At 41.8% G+C, this 17,146-nt stretch overlaps 1 protein-coding gene across 1 annotated transcript in view; it reads right to left on the bottom strand.

The window, feature by feature from the left end:
• lepr2 (leptin receptor 2) overlaps nt 1-15,644 on the bottom strand; it is a 63,611-nt gene extending 47,967 nt beyond the window's left edge. Inside the window, exon 1 of the mRNA XM_014168839.3 lies at nt 15,362-15,644. The gene's annotated coding sequence lies outside the window, so the exon portion shown is untranslated. The remainder of the gene's footprint in view (nt 1-15,361) is intronic.
• Between the last annotated feature and the right edge of the window lie 1,502 nt (nt 15,645-17,146).

The raw sequence follows: 17,146 nt of genomic DNA, 5'->3' as shown, positions 1-17,146 counted from the left end.
TAATTATGACATAACATTGAAGAATAAACGTTTTGTTTTCTAAATGACAGTTTCCGGATTTGACCATATTAATGACCAAAGGCTCATATTTCTGTGTGTTTATTATAATTAAGTCTATGATTTGATATTTGATAGAGCAGTCTGACTGAGCCTATAAGAACATCCAAAGGTATATGAAATACAATTGTTATAGAGAGAAATAGTTGATGCGTCATAGTTCCTATAACTACAACCTAAAACTTCTTAATTGGGAATATTGACGAACTGGGAATATTGAACCACCAGCTTTCATATGTTCTCATGTTCTGGGCAAGGAATTTAAACGTTAGCTTTTTTACATGGCACTAAAGCACTTTTACTCTCCAACACTGTGTTTTTAAATTACTTAAACCAAATTGAACATGTTTCATTACTTATTTGAGGTAAATGGATTTTATTTGTGAATTATATTAAGTTAAAATAAAAGGGTTCATTGTACATTCAGTATTGTTGTAATTGTCATTATTACAAATATATATATATATATATATATATATATATATATATATATATATATATATATATAAATAAATAAATAAATAAATAAATAAATAAATAAATCGGCCGATTAATCGGCACAGGCTTTTTTGTCATCCAATAATCGGTATCGGCGTTGAAAAATCATAATCGGGCGTCCTCTACTCTCTATAGCAATCCCGTTGATGTGGATCAGGGCATGTTCCCTCCTCTGCTTCCTGAAGTCAACAATCAACTCCTTTGTTTTGCTGACATTGAGGGCGAGGTAGTTGTCCTGGCATCACAATGTCAGTTCACTTACCTCCTCCCTATAGACTGACTCGTCGTTGTTGGTTATCAGTCCTACAACCGTGGTGTCGTCATCAAATTTGGAGAGGGACCGACTTCGGCGGAAGTTGATGATGGAGTTGGTGTCGTGCAAAGCAACGGAGTTGTGGGTGACAAGGGAGTACAGCAGACGGCTGAGGACACATCCCTGGGGGCCCCTGGTAAGAGTCAGTGTGGAGGAGGTGTTGTTGCCAATCCTCAGAGTTTATGGTCCAATCCTCACAGTTTATGGTCTGCCCGTCAGGAATTCCAGGATCCAGCTGCAGAGGGTGGAGTCAAGACCGAGGGCTCTGAGCTTGGTGTCGCGCTTGGAGGGAACAATAGTGTTGAATGCTGAATTGAAGTCAATGAACAGCATTCTCACATAGGTGTTCATCTTGTCCAGATGTGTTACGGCCGTGTGAAAAGTGATGGAAATGGCATCTTCCGTGGATCTGTTGGAGAGGTAGTCAAATTGGAGTGGGTCAAATTTGCTTTGCTTCCTGCTGAGTGCCACAACAACTGTCTGAGAGGCGCCTTCCATTTAGTTTTTAGTGTTTCCATCAATGCCTGGATTGTGTTGAGGGGTACCGTGTCTGAAAGCCAAGGTAGGCACAGGAGGCAAGTATTAAGAAAGGAAAACATCTCAATAAACACCATTATAAGAACAGTGGAAGTCGGTGCCGTTAAAGATGAGGGAGGATGATTATTTTTTTATGAGCATGGCCTTATTTCTTTTACAGCATATTGGATGACTGTCATTCATATTCCATTTACCCAGCTCAATGTAACATCGACAGATTTAGGCTACTACATGATACTAAATTGTTCCCTATACCCATCATGTTGTTGCTACAACCTAGCCTATGAATAACATTTTACAACGTACTGTAGGTACAGAGGTGGAGAGAAATTTAAGTACTCAAGGTGCCAGACACTGGAACATTCAATACCGCCTTGCACAATCTTGCCTGCATCTAGCTGATCTAGGGTGTAATCATTAGTCCAACAGTTGCAAACAAGAGTTTCTATTGGACAAATTCAGGTATGTTTAACGCCATTTTGTTCTGTTTGCTTCCATTTAAGAAATGCTTTGCAACAGAATCAGTGGAATGAATACACCCCGGATTACACGCAAACACAGTTCACTTTTTTAGCAGCCACATACAAACAGCATGGATCCCTTTGATCGTTGGACAATACCTTCTCGCATCTACGCACTCTCCTCCTCTCACCGTTTCCCTTTGCTTGTGGACTTAAGTGTGCACAACACATCAGCTGTCTGTGCCCGGCAAAAAAAAAAACTTTCCAAGCCAAACCATCATATCTTAACCGCTACACACAGCCTACATCATTGTCACCATATTAGCTAACATCAAGTCAACATACAGTTGAAGTCGGAAGTTTATATACACCTCGGCCAAATACATTTAAACTCCGTTTTAGGTCAGTTTGGATCACCACTTTATTTTAAGAATGTGAAATGTTAGAATAATAGTAGAGAGAATGATTTATTTCAGCTTTTATTTCTTTCATCACATTCCCAGTGGGTCAGAAGTTTACATACACTCAATTAGTATTTGGTAGCATTGCCTTTAAAATTGTTTAACTTGGGTCAAACTTTTTGGGTAGCCTTCCACAAGCTTCCCACAATACGTTGGGTGAATTTTGGCCCATTCCTCCTGACAGAGCTGGTGTAACTGAGTCAGGTTTGTAGGCCTCCTTGCTCGCACATGCTTTTTCAGTTCTGCCCACAAATTTTCTATAGGATTGCGGTCAGGGCTTTGTGATGGCCACTCCAATACCTTGACTTTGTTGTCCTTAAGCCATTTTGACACAACTTTGGAAGTATGCTTGGGGTCATTGTCCATTTGGAAGACCCATTTGCGACCAAGCTTTAACTTCCTGACTGATGTCTTGAGATGTTGCTTCAATATATCCACATCATTTTCTTTCCTCATGATGCCATCTATTTTGTGAAGTGCACCAGTCCCTCCTGCAGCAAAGCAACCCCACAACATGACGCTGCCACCCCCGTGCTTCACGGTTGGGATGGTGTTCTTCGGCTTGCAAGCCCCCCCTTTTTTCCTCCAAACATAACGATGGTCGTTATGGCCAAACAGTTCTATTTTTGTCTCATCAGACCAGAGGACATTTCTCCAAAAAGTACAATAGTTGTCCCCATGTGCAGTTGCAAACCATAGTCTGGCTTTTTAATGGCGGTTTTGGAGCAGTGGCTTCTTCCTTGGTGAGCGGCCTTTCTGGTTATGTCGATATAGGACTCGTTTAACTGTGGATATAGATACTTTGTATCCGTTTCCTCCAGCATCTTCACAAGGTCCTTTGCTGTTGTTCTGGGATTGATTTGCACTTTTCACACCAAAGTACGTTCATCTCTAGGAGACAGAACGAGTCTCCTTCCTGAGCGGTATGACGGCTAAGTGGTCCCATGGTTTTTATACTTGCGTACTATTGTTTGTACAGATGAACGTGGTACCTTCAGGCGTTTGGAAATTGCTCCCAAATATGAACCAGACTTGTGGAGGTCTACAATTTTTTTTCTCTAGTCTTGGCTGATTTCTTTTGATTTTCCCATGATGTCAAGCAAAGAGGCACTGAGTGTATGTAAACTTCCGACTTCAACTGTAGCTACTAGCAGTTACACAGGCGGGCCCCAGTGGCAATACATTTATAAAACCAAAAGCTTACCTTGACTTGGAAGAGTTCCGGACACTAGCTGTCCTCCGGCTACACAATGGTGCTACCTTACAGAGTGCTGTTGAGGCTACTGTAGACCTTCATTGCAAAACAGTGTTTTAATCAATTATTTGGTGACGTGAACACATTTAGTATAGTTTTATCTAAAAAGGGTAACTTTTTAATGTTTCACTATTTTTATTTCTCAGAAATTCACTGAGGAGGATGATCCTCCCCTTCCACCTATGAGGAACCTCAAACTCTTCCCAAAAGTAAGCTCCCCTGTCGCTGCGGCGATCATTTATAGGCTCATTCCCAAACTATTACCAGGGGTCCCCTGCGCGCACGCACACCTTACAACCCCCGGCGCGGACAGAGAAATATATCTTCACTCTATCCAGTCAGAGCAGCAGGATCAACGTACAGCCCGCCCTTCTCTTTACAGACAGGCAAACTAGCCAGTTTAGTTAATTAGACCGCCCATGGATGACTCAAATCATTCTGGAATGATAACTCAGATTAAAACTGGGAAAACCCAGGGAAAATATAAACAAAGACATTACTGTAATGAGCTGAGCTTCAGGGGATATGGCTGAGACAAGAACATGTAGCCAAATCGCGGTCTGCTTTGACATTGGACATGCATCTCTGTCCTAGCATTCGCAAACTGTTTGCAGTGTTTCCGGAACCAATGCGACATATAGCCTAATCAATTAGACATTAGTGGCAACAAATGCTGTAAAACATTCAGCAGCATGTTTTCAGTATGTAGCGTGAGATAGGCTACACATTTTGTCCGACCTTTGTCTGTGTGAATTTGTATGTAGGGGAAATGGCACACTTTTTACAGTCACGGCGCAGCATTTGATGAGCCCGTCATCAGACTGCTCAACAAGCACATCCAATTGGTGAATGTAAATTAATTGTTGTGTGTGGTTAACTTAGTCTTTTCTGAAGCTAAGGCGGTCACAGAGCTAGGCCTATTCGACTCGCTTAGTAATTGAGAAGGTGTTTTCACCTGGTCTAGGTACCTGATTCCCATACCAAACATCAATAGCCTCCTACCCTTAGCATGCAAGTTCATGAAAATTCATTCATGAAAATTACTCCAAACATGAACACAGATTAATGACTGCATCCATTCATTCATTGGTTCTCTGGATCAAAACAATAACATCCCAGGTTACAATACAGTACGATGGACAGCGGCCCAGCTCTACCAAGTGGCCACCTGCAGATGAGAGCTGAGTGGCCTAAACCATCCATAGGAATGACTTGTGTTACTGAGCGATAACAATCAGGCCTAGGTGTTATTCAGTGAGATATAACAACGTGTGTGTGTGTGTGTGTGTGTGTGTGTGTGTGTGTGTGTGTGTGTGTGTGTTATATCAAACGACTATCAGCATAATGATGAGAAGGAAGCACTGGGCACGATCAGGCTCTACATTAAAAACAAAAGTGAATCCTTTCAATGACAGCCAGTGCTGGTACACACAAGCCTCATGCCTGATTTTCATTAGATCACATATCAAAACAAGTTGTACTCTGCAAGTGACAATAACAAGATATGACAGTAGGCCTATCACAAATAATCAAATTACCAGAAAAGTAATGAATGTTAATCTAGATTTGATCAACAAATGTGGCCCACATTGGAATAGGCACCTCATGCATATTGACGCATAGACCACTGGCCAAATCAAATCTCTCAAATCTAATTTTGGTTGCTGATTGAATTTCAGCCAGAGCCAGAATGTCAATGTAGATTAACCTATAAAGGTGTGAAGCCTGTTTTTTGTCACACAAATCTCAGCCTCTCGATTGCATGTCCCTGGGAGTATAGCTTAATAACCTACTCCAACAAGCCAGTGTGAGTCACAGTGTAATCTTGGTTACTCACAAGTAAAACTCTCGGGAATGTTGTCACTTCCCAATTAGTCAAGGGGTTGAACCAGTTCCAAACTCTGTGTTCTGGGGCTTGCATCACCGGGAGGAAATCCTGGTTGATTTCTCAACTAAAGCAGTTCCACAGTTCCCTCCTCTCAAGGGACTTCCAAGACATTCTTTACGCATGGAGGAACTGACCACTGATTCCCGGTACCTCAGTGGCGTGTATTCATGGATGCCAAGGGAAGCCAGGCTTCCCCCAAAACTTTACAAATATATATATTTTTAAACATTAAATAATGTATCTTTCATCTCTCTGTGTTTCATAATTTTCCTTCAATTCACAACACGCTGAATGTATCTTACTGGATAAAGCATCCACGTGAGCGAAACAGCGCCCCCTTGTCTCTAAATGTGTAGCCCATCTATCTGATGCTGTCTGGTCAAAAGGAGTATGACATTGTTGCCTCCCTTAGCGTTGAATGCAAGGGAAGCCAGCGAGCATTTGGCCTCCCTTGATAAAATAATATATCAAATAATAGCCTATCAGCGTAAACTGAGAGAGCTCAACTGTGAATGGTCCTGGCGCGCCCCAAAGAAAGTGTCAAGGGTAGCCAGTTTGGATTTGGCTCCACACCAATCACATCACATTAAAAACCAACCGTCATTGACAGAAAAAAACGCAATTGTTGCATCTCGTTGTGTTGTTGTTCTCAGGTGGCAGGCTAGCTGTTTATTTAACCTTTATTTAAGTCATATTTTACAATGACGGCCTACCCCTGCCACACCCTCCTTTAACCCGGACGACGCTGGGCCAATTGTACGCCACCCTATGGGACTCACGATCACGGCCGGTTGTGATACAGCCCGGGATCGAACCAGGGTCTGTAGTGATGCCTCCAGCACTGAGATGCAGTGCCTAGCTAAAATGGTCCCTTTCCTAAATTAGCAATGGATGGAGATAGGGATTTGAACTTTACTTGGTTTTACTTAATTCTCCGTGCTGGCCAATGATTATACTGCAGATTTTGACGGCGATTCTTGCCTGAGAGGATGGAAGTTCAATATGTGACTAGATGTAGTATATGAATGTTAACTACCTGGCTCATCGTTGCCCATGAAAGGAAGTTAGGCTAGCGAGCAAGCATTTTAGCCAGGTAGGCTAGGACAACAAAAACTATAAGTGTGTACTGCATGACAGTCATTGACCGTTTTGGCAACATGAAAGAGAGGAGGATGGCATTGGCTCCTCTACAAGTAGGTTGAGTCAACATGTTTTTTTCTACTTGCAAGCGCACACACACACACACACACAGACAGAAATCAGTTCCATGGACATACTCATCATATTTACAGTGGGGGGGGAAAGTATTTGATCCCCTGCTGATTTTGTACGTTTGCCCACTTACAAAGAAATGATCAGTCTATAATTTTAATGGTAGGTTTATTTGAACAGTGAGAGACAGAATAACAACAAAAAACTCCAGAAAAACGCATGTCAAAAATGTTACAAAATGATTTGCATTTTAATGAGGGAAATAAGTATTTGACCCCTCTGCAAAACATGACTTAGTACTTGGTGGCAAAACCCTTGTTGGCAATCGCAGAGGTCAGACGTTTCTTGTAGTTGGCTACCAGGTTTGCACACATCTCAGGAGGGATTAGGTCTCACTCCTCTTTGCAGATCTTCTCCAAGTCATTAAGGTTTCGAGGCTGACGTTTGGCAACAGCTCCCTCCACAGATGTTCTATGGGATTAAGGTCTGGAGACTGGCTAGGCCACTCCAGGACCTTAATGTGCTTCTTCTAGAGCCACTCCTTTGTTGCCTTGGCCGTGTATTTTGGGTCATTGTCATGCTGGAATACCCATCCACGACCCATTTTCAATGCCCTGCCTGAGGGAAGGAGGTTCTCACCCAAGATTTGATGGTACATGGCCCCGTCCATCGTCCCTTTGATGCGGTGAAGTTGTCCTGTCCCCTTAGCAGAAAAACACCCCCAAAGCATAATGTTTCCACCTCCATGTTTGACGGTGGAGATGGTGTTCTTGGGGTCATAGGCAGCATTCCTCCTCCTCCAAACACGGCGAGTTGAGTTGATGTCAAAGAGATCCATTTTGGTCTCATCTGACCACAACACTTTCACCCAGTTGTCCTCTGAGTCATTCAGATGTTCATTGGCAAACTTCAGACGTGCATGTATATGTATTCTTGAGCAGGGGGACCTTGCGGGCGCTACAGGATTTCAGTCCTTCACGGCGTAGTGTGTTACCAATTGTTTTCTTGGTGACTATGGTCCCAGCTGCCTTGAGATCATTAACAAGATCCTCCCATGTAGTTCTGGGCTGATTCCTCACCGTTCTCATGATCATTGCAACTCCACGAGGTGAAATCTTGCATGGAGCCCCAGGCCGAGGGATATTGACAGTTCTTTTGTGTTTCTTCCATTTGCGAATAATCACACCAAATGTTGTCACCTTCTCACCAAGCTGCTTGGCGATGGTCTTGTAGCCCATTCTACAATCTTGTCCCTGACATCCTTGGAGAGCTCTTTGGTCTTGGCCATGGTGGAAAGTTTGGAATCTGATTGATTGATTGCTTCTGTGGACAGGTGTCTTTTTACAGGTAACACGCTGCGGTTAGGAGCACTCCCTTTAAGAGTGTGCTCCTAATCTCAGCTCGTTACCTGTATAAAAGACACCTGGGAGCCAGAAATCTTTCTGATTGAGAGGGGGTCAAATACTTATTTCCCTCATTAAAATGCAAATCAATTTATAACATTTTTGACATGCGTTTTTCTGTCTCTCACTGTTCAAATAAACCTACCATTAAAAGTATAGACTGATCCTTTCTTTGTCAGTGGGCAAATGTACAAAATCAGCAGGGGATCAAATACTTTTTTCCCCCACTGTAGCTTATGTTGATTGGACTAAATTCTGTTTGGTATCTTTTAGTTGTCACTGTATTAGACTAAGCATAGGTGAGTTGATGATGTTGAAATGGTAAAGTTGAAATTGTGTTGGAATATTGGAGGCAGCTCCTGTTTGCGACTTCCGGTAGCCTAACTCCCCATGGTTCTAAATCCAAAGTTAATTAGTAGTCTGAAAATGTCGGAAAGATTAACTTGCTTGACCATGCTGTAAGTCATGTAACGGTTTGTTACATGGAACATGCTTTGTGGACTTCACCGGACAGATGTTGCTCTCCGGTTTTGTGATGACACACAGGTGTGGTTATTCTGCCAATGTGTCTTATTTGTCTCAACCTAAAGCCTATATATCATAGTGGCAAGGTATATGAACTAACAGGTTATAGAGCAAACAACGCAATTATCACAACACGGGTTGTAATGTGGCAACAACAAAAATGTATATGGCTATTCAGACAGCACAATGTAATATCAATTAGAGGTCGACCGATTATGATTTTTCACCGCTGATACCGATACCGATTATTGGGGGGGTCAAAAAAGGCTGCTGCCGATTAATCGGCCGATTATTATTATTTTAATAATGACAATTACAACAATACTGAATGAACACTTATTTTAACTTAATATAATACATCAATAAAATCAATTTAGCCTCAAATTAATAATGAAACATGTTCAATTTGGTTTAAATAATGCAAAACAAAGTGTTGGAGAAGAAAGTAAAAGTGCAATATGTGCCATGTAAGAAAGCTAATGTTTAAGTGCCTTGCTCAGAACATGGGAACATATGAAAGCTAGTGGTTCCTTTTAACATGAGTCTTCAATATTCCCAGGTAAGAAGTTTTAGGTTGTAGTTATTATATTATTATAGGAATTATAGGACTATTTCTCTCTATACGATTTGTATTTCATATACCTTTGACTGTTGGATGTTCTTATAGGCACTTTAGTACTGCCAGTGTAACAGTATAGCTTCCGTCCCTCTCCTCGCTCCTACCTGGGCTCAAACCAGGAACACATCGACAACAGCCACCCTCGAAGCAGCGTTACCCATGCAGAGGAAGGAAAACAACCAAGTCTCAGAGCGAGTGACGTTTGAAACGCTATTAGCGTGCACCCGGCTAACTAGCTAGCCATTTCACATCGGTTACACCAGCCTAATCTTGGGAGTTGATAGGCTTGAAGGGGTGGGTATAATTTGTGGAACGTTCCAACAGGAATCTGTTCCAAAAAACGTAAAGTAAAAGGTTGCCAACCAACAACGCATACAAAGTAGCAACGCATACAAACCTAGCTAACTAGCTGCCGAATAGGCATCAAATCACCACGTAGCTTATTCTTAATGTTTGTCCATAGGCAAACAGACATGTGAGGAAAGACATTTTTCGGAATAAACGTGATGAGTGAAAAACATAATGAAATAGACTACTCGCTACCCGGTATCTTATTCTGCCGCTATACAACTTTGTATGCGTTGTTTTTTGGAAACCTTGTTATTTACGAAGTTTTTGGAATAGATTCCTGTTAGAACGTTCCACAAATTATACCCACCCAGGTTGAAGTCATAAACAGCGCAATGCTTGAAGCACAGCGAAGGTCTGTTTGAATGAATGCTTACGAGCCTGCTGCTGCCTATCACTGCTCAGTCAGACTGCTCTATCAAATCATAGACTTAATTATAATATAATAAACACACAGAAATACGAGCCTTGGGTCATTAATATGGTCGAATCTGGAAACTATCATCTCGAAAACAAAAGTTTTTTTCTTTCAGTGACATACGGAACCGTTACGTATTTTATCTAACGGGCGACTAAGTCTAAATATTCCTGTTAGGCATTGATGTTTATGGTTAGGTACATTGGTGCAACGACAGTACTTTTTTCGCAAATGCGCTTGTTAAATCAACACCCGTTTGTCGAAGTAGGCTGTGATTCAATGAAAATTAACAGGCACCGCATCGATCATATGCAACGCAGGACACGTTAGATAAACTAGTAATATCATCAACCATGTGTAGTTAACTAGTGATTATGTTAAGATTGATAGTTTTTTATAAGTCTAATGCTAGCTAGCAACTTACCATTGCTTCTTGCTGCCCTCGCATTACAGGTAGTCAGCCTGTTAATCCTTGTGGAGTGCAATGTAAGGCAGGTGGTTAGAGCGTTGGACTGGTAACCGAAGGTTGCAAAAACGAATCCCCCCTGAACAAGGCATTTAACCCCCGTTTCTAGGCCGTCATTGTAAATAAGAATGTGTTCTTAATCTGACTTGCCTAGTTAAATAAAGGTGTAAAAAAATAATAATAATAAATAAATAGGCAAATCAGTGGCCAAAAATACCGATTACCGATTGTTATGAAAACTTGAAATCGGCCCTAATTAATCGGCCATTCCGATTAATCGGTCGACCTCTAATATCAATAGGTTAGGCTAATACATGATACTCTAATTTTCTCTACATCCATCATGAGGTTGCTACAACCTAAGCCTATGAATAACATTTTACAACGTAGGTGCACAGGTGGAGAGAAATTAGAGTAATCAAGGTGACAGACTGTGACACATTCAATACCACCTTGTACACTCTTGCCTGCATCTACTGTAGCTGATCTAGGGTGTAATCATTAGTCCAACAGTTGCAAACAAGAGTTTCTACTGGACAAATTCAGTTATGTTTCTCCACCGTTTTGTTCTGTTTGCTTCCGTTTAAGAAAGGTTTTTCAACAGAATCGACAGAATGAATACACCCCTGATCACACGCAAGAATAATTCACTTTCATATCGAGATGTGCCGAATAGTCGGACAAAACGAGTATCGCAACAGATATGGGACATTTTCTGGATACGATTAAGATCCAAGTATTTTTTGTAATTATCCGTGATTGGGGGGAAAAAGGTTATTTCGGGTGCCAGCAAGCATCTTTCTCATGTCAGTCATTCACAGAGTTTCTAAACCATACCGTACTGTCTTTGAGTCATTCATGCGCGGTCTAAATAACTAAACTGGCTAGTTTGCCTGTCTGTAAAGAGAAGGGCGGGGTGTACGTTGATCCTGCTGCTCTGATTGGATAGAGTGAAGTTGTATTTCTCTGTCCACTAGCATCATAAATTCACCCGATCGCTTTTCCTTGCATGTTTTCAGTCTTATCATTTACATTGCAGCTGCCTGTTACTATGATATGACGATATCCGATCCTCGTTTGCTAAGTCAAACGACACCGCTGGTCCTGCTCACACTGCCCTACCCTGTGCTTTGACCTCTTTCTCCCCTCTCTCTCCAGATGAAATCTCGCGTCTTGTGACGGCCGGCCGCCCAACAACCTGCCCACTTGACCCTATCCCCTCCTCTCTTCTCCAGACCATTTCCGGAGACCTTCTCCCCTACCTCACCTCGCTCATCAACTCATCCTTGACCGCTGGCTACGTCCCTTCCGTCTTCAAGAGAGCGAGAGTTGCACCCCTTCTGAAAAAACCTACACTCGATCCCTCCGATGTCAACAACAACACACCAGTATCCCTTCTTTCTTTTCTCTCCAAAACTCTTGAACGTGCCGTCCTTGGCCAGCTCTCCTGCTATCTCTCTCAGAATGACCTTCTTGATCCTAATCAGTCAGGTTTCAAGACTGGGCATTCAACTGAGACTGCTCTTCTCTGTGTCACGGAGGCTCTCCGCACTGCTAAAGCTAACTCTCTCTCCTCTGCTCTCATCCTTCTAGACCTATCTGCTGCCTTTGATACTGTGAACCATCAGATCCTCCTCTCGACGCCAGGACAGCGGAGTCAATCACCACCTTCCGGAGACACCTGAAACCCCACCTCTTTAAGGAATACCTAGGATAGGATAAAGTAATCCTTCTAACCCCCCCCCCCCCCCTTAAAAGATTTAGATGCACTATTGTAAAGTGGTTGTTCCACTGGATATCATAAGGTGAATGCACCAATTTGTAAGTCGCTCTGGATAAGAGCTTCTGCTAAATGACTTAAATGTAAATGTAAATGTATGATAAATCACATGGTAAGGATGTTGCTGTCAAGCTATCCCCAACGTGCATAATATCTAACAAGTGGTGCAAGGATACCGAGAAAAATATGAAACTAATGCGCATTCTAACTGAGTGACAGCAAACTTGTTAACCCGCTGCAAAATTGGGACACAAACACAGACAGACACACCCACCCTTCTCCAGCTAGGTAACATAGCATCCCTCTCTGTTTGAGCCAGGTGTTTGAGTAAGATAGCTAGTGAATGCAGCTAGCTAGTTTAAGTAAGTGAAAAAAATAAGAAATATAGCTCTCCCTCTTCCGTTCCTTCATTTTTGAAGAAATTAATTTGTTCAAACATGTTCAACTATTGTCTTTCTCTCTCTTTGAGTCAATTACTCACCACACTTTATGCACTGCAGTGCTAGCTAGCTGTAGCTCATGCTTTCAGTAGTACATTCATTATCTGATCCTTTTATTGGGTGACAACATGTCAGTTCATGAAGGAGGGGTCTGATAGGTTGGAGGATGTCCTTCGGAAGTTGTCATAATTACTGTGTATGTCTATGGAAGGGGGTGAGAACCACAAGCCTCCTAGGTTTTGTATTGAAGTCAAGGACGGAAGCTAGCTGTCCTCCGGCTACAACATGGTGCCACCCTACAGAGTGCTGTTGAGGCTACTGTAGACCTTCATTGCAAAACAGTGTGTTTTAGTCAATTATTAGTTTTATCTAAAAAGGTTAACTTTAACGTTTCACTATTTCACAATTTTTTATAAAAACTAACTTTCTTCCAAAATGAAGGAAAAGCAAGAGAGAGTGCGCTATATTTGGTTGTATTTGTTTTCACTTTCACTTAGCTAGCAGATGCAGCTATCTAGTTTAGCCTACTCAGACACCTGGCTAAAACAGAGATGGATGCTATGTTAGCTAGCTGGCTATGGCTATCCAATACTGGAACTCTTCCAAGTCAAGGTAAGCTTTTGGTTGTATTAATTTATTGCCACCGGGGCCCACCAGTGTAACTGCTAAACTGATTTCTGACCGTACACTGTACTGCTTGATTGTAGCGGGTTAACTAACACGTTAGTTCAAGTAGCTATGTTGACTATGACATTAATATGGTGACAACGATGTAGGCTATGTGTAGCAGTTAGCGGTCATGATATGGTTTGGAAAGGTTTTACCGTCTGGTCACAGAGAGCTGATGTGTCGTGCACTGAAGTCCACAAGCGAAGAGAAAAAGTGAGAGGAGAGGGCGTGATCATGCTGTTTTTATGTGGCCGCTATGAATTTGTCCAATAGAAAGTCTCATTTTCAACTTTTGGACTAATGATTACGCCCTAGATCAATTAGATGTGCACCTACGTTGTAAACTTTCATTCATTGGCTAGGTTGTAGCAACCTCATGATGAGTATCATGTAGTAGCCTAAACCTATCGATGTTACATTGAGCTGGGTGAATGGAATATAAATGACAGTCATCGGCACCGACTGCCACTGACACACACACACACACACACACACACACCACACACATCACACCACACATCACAACTGCTGCTACCAGTCTCTTGTTATGATCGGTAAATACTGCACAATTTAAACACACGCCCCCCAATCACCCCTTCCTCTAAATATGAGAGGATGACACAACAGTAGTAGGCTTGATTACCAACAACGATGAGACATCCTACAGGGAGGAGGTGAGGGCTCTGGGAGTGTGGTGCCAGGGAAATAACCTCCCACTCAACAAAACTAAGGAGATGATCGTGGACTTCAGGAAAGAGCAGAGGGAGCAGCCCCCTATCCACATCGACGGGACCGCAGTGGAGAAGGTGGAAAGCTTCAAGTTCCTCGGCGTACATATCACTTCCAAACTGAAATGGTCCACCCACACAGACAGTGTGGTGAAGAAGGCGCCTCTTCAACCTCAGGAGGCAAAATAAATTTGGCTTAACACCTAAAACCATTACAAACTTTTACAGATGCACAATTGAGAGCATCCTGTCAGGCTGTATCACCACCTGGTACGGCAACTGCACCTCCCAAAACCGCAAAGCTCTACCGAGGGTGGTGCAGTCTGCCCAATGCATTACCGGGGGCAAAATTCCTGCCCTCATGGACACCTACAGCACCCGATGCCATAGGAAAGCCAAAAAGATCATCAAGGACATCAACCACCATAGCACCTGCCTGTTCATCCCGCTATCATCCAGAAGGCGAGGTCAGTACAGGTGCATCAAAGCTGGGACCGAGAGACTGGAAAACAGCTTCTATCTCAAGGCCATCAGACTGCTAAACAGTCATCACTAGCGCATCAGAGGCTATAGGAGATGCCTATAGACATAGATTAGGACTCACTAGCCACTTTTAGAAATGGATCACTAGCCACTTTAATCATGTTTCCATATCTAGCATTACTCATGCATATGTATAAACTGCACTCCACAATATTCTATGTTATCTTAGTCACTTTTAAATTGTGTTTATATATTGTATCACCCATCTCATATGACCAATACATTTGATTTGAATATAGGACTATAAATTGTGCATTCCTGTATTATACTTATGTTTTCTTATTTCTTATTATTGTTGCATTGTCGAGAATGAACATGCAAGTAAACAATTCGTGGACGTGTATACCATGTGTATCCCGTACATACGACTAATAAAACTTCAAACTTGAAATTGCAAATGGCTATAAGAGTTTGTTTTACTTACAATCTTTAACCAAAAATAAATGTAGGCCTATGCATATATAGGCTATAGGCAAACAGCCTGGATAAATGAGAAGACTCAAACAAAGGCATTTGTTTAAACACTTTATAGATAAGCAGAAACAAATCTGCAGTAGCCTTTCTGCCCAGTTGAGAGACTTCAAGAGAGATCAAGATGAGGATCCGCTTGCGTTCTCACACCTGGACCACAAATATTCATAGCATGTTGTGGTGATCTTGAGAGTAGCGGATAGTAGTCTAGGCTATATTTCACCAAAAAAAAAATGTCGAAGTGAGAAAGAATTAATAGTTTTCCTTACTTGATATCTTGGTTCCTCTCTGAATCGCCAGTGTCCCGCACAGTAACCGATAGTTATCCGGTCCGCGAATCACTAGGGTACAAATACCGATGTTTGAGTCTTTATAAGTAGCCACAAGTTTGCCTAGATCTATCACAAATACAAATGAGAGATAATACGTTACTTTGTTATAGACTGTATAAAAAATAACTGTTATAACATTGTTGGAAGGCAGCTACAGTTCGTTATCATTGAAGTCCGGTGTGTCTCACCAGAGCTGTCCCCTAAACCCGACATGAAGGTTATTGAACGGCGCCACAACGAACTCTATACTCTATTTGGAGAAGGGAGTGGCATAGTTATGGGCGAGCCAATACCGTCACCGGAACTATCCCGCACCAAATAATAACACTTGCAATACGCATTAAAAGCACTATTATAATAACAAAACAAAACATGTTCAATACAACATAACATCATTAACAAATCAGAATTAATTTACATACATTTACAATTAAGTAGTAGTTAGTCTAATAAAAATACAACGTATTAATATCATTTTGCCCCATAGGCATTTACAATAACATAATCATTAATAACGGGAACAATTATCATGAAATTGCTTTTGACTACGATGTGACATTATTAAAATGGAAAAAGGTTCATTATGTATAGGCCTATATTTACCTTACATCAGTGGAGTGATCTCATCCTCAAGGTGATGTCATAGGACAATTTCATAGCTGATTCATGGAAAGTTTGTAGCTTCAGGAAACATTTCGTATTTTATGTACTTAATGGGTAGCTGAAAGGTATAGTCTACACGTGTAATACATGGTAGTGGTGTTAGTCTAACTGGCATATAGTAGACAGGAATAATAATTAATATTTTGACCATATTATTCTAAAGGGATACATGCATATGGACTAATGTTTACCCTGAGGTGATGGTTATTTATCACATTATTCTATAATATTCATCCTATTCCCTTAAAGTTCCCTTCAAATCTTCTTCCAAAAACTACCTGGGTGATAGCTATTGTAGCTGTTATTGTCGGATGAAGCATAAATCGAAGGATTACATTGATGTGTTGCACCACCCAAAACAAAGATCGGGGAAGAAGAAGCAAGGACACCAAACCTCCAGGCTCTGTTGTACTGTTCTCTGCAAAATATCAAGAGACAACCCTGCCTGGAATTGAACAATTAACCTCGCCCTACGGAGGTGGGTGGCTGATTATATTTCAGTACACAATTCCTTGCTTTCACCAAAGTACAATTTCAGTCCTGAGCAACCTGAACAACCCATTTAAAATCCGTCCATCCCAGATCCAGTAGTGTCGCTCGATCCGAAAGTAAATAGACAGACAGGGCGTATATCAGGGTCTCAATGCCTGGCCTGGATGGACAGTCCCAGCCGGTCTGATTTCTCAAAGAGCCACTGCAGTCGGTCAGATAGATTTCTCATCAGTGTTGAAGTCCTGAAAATAGTTTCTCTCACCATTGTAACTGGCCAAAAGCACAGTGTAGACCACAGATCAAAGGAGAGGGAAGAAGTTCCCACAGCCTAAAGTATGAAGCTTATCTCTTCAATCTCGTATGATCTCCGTAGACTAATTCTTCAGACTAGAAACATATTTATTTGATCAAACAGGTGTTTTATTATACTTGCAAATGACAGAAATGATTCTGAACAGTGCATCCTCTCACAGTGTACGCACACACAAACACAAACACCCACACCCACCCACACCCACACCCACACACACACACACACACACACACACACACACACACACACACACA

This window comes from Salmo salar, chromosome 23, assembly GCF_965601325.2.
Source record: "Salmo salar chromosome 23, fSalSal1, whole genome shotgun sequence".
Classification (NCBI taxonomy): Eukaryota; Metazoa; Chordata; class Actinopteri; order Salmoniformes; family Salmonidae; genus Salmo; species Salmo salar.
Note: the sequence above shows the minus strand (reverse complement) of the source record. Positions and strands in the feature narration are given on the sequence as shown.